Consider the following 2789-nt stretch of genomic DNA (forward strand, 5'->3'; position numbering starts at 1 on the left):
CAACGAGATAACGTATGGCTGCAAGTATCCCAAGCTCTCGGGCTGCTTGTTCTGGGGGCCTGAGGCGGGGCACCATCATGAACCCAGAAAACATTGCCAAGGGAACAGTGGGAAACGGTCAACCCTCCCTTGACTTGTCACTGTGTCGACAGACAAAAGAGCAACAAACTGAGAGACTGGTGCCGGGTCCCTGCTGACTCAGAAGGGCTCCACCCCTGGCGGCCGGAGCGCTGAGACAGCATCCGCGTGGGAAGCAGGGAGAGACTCTTCCGTCAATAACTACTCGCTGACTTTCACTTGTAGGAAAATAGTGTATCAAGTGTTTGGAGCTCGAAAGGTATGCCCTCAGGATGTTTATAATCCAGCCAGGGAATAAGGCAGGAGACTGAAAAGCTGGTGAGGATGCAGAGGAATGGGCTGTCACCCAACGGGATAATATTCAGCCGTAAAGTGAAGGAAGTGGGCCCGTGAGTACTGAGAGCTGAGTGGGACACGCTCGTAGCAGGACAAGATCCCACCTGTGGGAAAACGGAGGCAGAGCGCCTCTGTGTGTGTGACCATGTGCACATGCGCAAAGGCCGGAGGGGACAGGCCGAGAGACGGTGTCCTTCCGGGAGGGCAGTTTGACTCCACACACTTCTGTATTGAAGAAATTACTTAGGACAAGAAAATATATGTTTCTTACGCAAAGGGAAAGAGTGAAAATATGACAACAAAGCAAGTACATGAGAGATGAAGAGTGACGCCCAAGGTTAAGTGTGGTGACCTCACACACTGTAATACCTCCCCCCCCCCGCTTCTTGTCTTCAGAACCCAGTTTTGCTCAGAGAGAGGGGAAGGGCGGGACTGGGATGACTTCTCATTTAACCTGGGGGTGGCTGGTTCCCTCGTGGGCTCTGAACACCAGCCCGTGAGGGAAGATACGGTTTTCTCTCCTGGTCTCACCTCCAGCTTGAAGTCAGCCACCCCTCTCACTTCTTAGAGCTGAGTCGAGGAAGGCTTACTCTTAAGTCACACACTCTGGGGGTGGGGGTAAGAAACCCAGCCCCAGCTTTCAAACCGACTTGTGGGAAAGTGGTGTGAAGGTGCTTCAGTGACTAAAAACATTCAACTCAAACCTCATTAAAAATGTTCCCCGAGTCACACCCATTAGGATGGTTATTGTATAAAACAAGTAAACAAAGACAAAACACAGTTGTTGGTGAGGATGTGGGGAAATTGGAACATCTTGGGCACTGCTGGTGGCGACTGCCCCTGTGGAAAATAGTATGGAGAGTCCTCAAAAAAATTAACATAGAAATACCATAAGATCTAGCAATTCCGCTCCTAAATATATACCCTGAAGAACTGCAAGTAGGGACTCAGATCCCTGAACATCAGTGTTCATAGCAGCACTTTTCATAGTAGCCATACGATGGAAGAAACCCAAATGTCCACTGATGGAAGATGGATAAGCAATGTGGTCCACACATCCACTGGAATGTTCGTAAGGCTTAAAAGGAGTGCAGTTCTGACAGATACAATAACATGGCCGAACCTTGGAAGCACGCCGAGTTACTTAAAGTGAGCCAGTCGTGAACGGACAGATACTGAATTATTCCACTCATACGAGCTACCCAGAATAGTCACGTTCATGGAGACAGGAAGTAGGGTGATGGTTGTCAGGGGCTGGAGAGGGAGGAATAGGGAGCTATTTCTTAAGGAATATTTGGGATGATGAAAAAGTACAGCAGCGTAAATGTACTTAATGTCACTGAATTTCACACTAAAAATGGTAAAAATAGCAAGTTTTGTGTTACATGCATTTTACCACAATTCTAAACATTTAAAAAGCTGTAATAAAAATATCATAAACATTCAGATGCTCAGAAACACGCTCCGTGCTCTCCCATGAGCCCATCTGTGTGTTCCATCGGGCTTCCTCGTGCTTTCCCTTCGTGCCACCTGGCTATCAAGCTTCTCCCAGCAATTCTCTGAGTTTGCATTAAAAAAAAATTTTTTTTTTTGCAAATATGCCAGTGGTTAGGAAGTTCGTCTCTCCTGCATGGCTCCTTTAAAAATTCAGATTTGCTTTCCCCACTCCCATAAGCCTGTGGGAGAAGAGCTGTAACCTGCTCTGGTCCCAGCCCCGAGATCCAGTTGTTTAAAGATACCTCGTGACGTGCGCTGTCATGATGATGTATTTGTCATTCACTGTAAGTTTTTCATGCTTCTTGTCTGACTTTGATATTTATGAATAAGAATATAAATCACCCTACATACGTCAGTGGCTCTGCTTTGGAACAGGAACTTCCTTCTCTCTCCTCTTTTCAAAGCATCTGGACAGTTTAATCAAAGAGCGTCTTGACACCGCCATCTGGACCTGCCCTTGGTTTTTATATTCATCAAAATTCACAAATGTTATCCACTGGAACCCATACAATAAAATTTTGCTCATAAAATGCCATTTGTTCCAAACGGGGTTTCCGTAAGATTCAAATTCCAAGAAGTTTTTGCTGATAAAAAAAATTGCTGTTTATTCAAATCCCATTTGGTTCAATTCAGTGAACATTGATTCAAGCCTTTTTGTTCAGTTATTAGCTGAACATGCAGTGAGTTTGTGGGGGATGAAAAGTAAGAGAGTTCAATTTAGATTGTCTGCAGGCTAAGGCTGGTTTTCGTATTATAAATGTTTGGGAAAAAATCAAAAGAAGGGTAATATTTTATGACATGTGAAAAAGTATATGGAACTTGAATTTGTGTCCATAAATAAAGTCTCGTTGGAACGCAGCCACATCTATTCAGTTGTG

Source organism: Cnephaeus nilssonii (assembly GCF_951640355.1).
Source record: "Cnephaeus nilssonii genome assembly, chromosome: 3".
Taxonomy (NCBI): Eukaryota; Metazoa; Chordata; class Mammalia; order Chiroptera; family Vespertilionidae; genus Cnephaeus; species Cnephaeus nilssonii.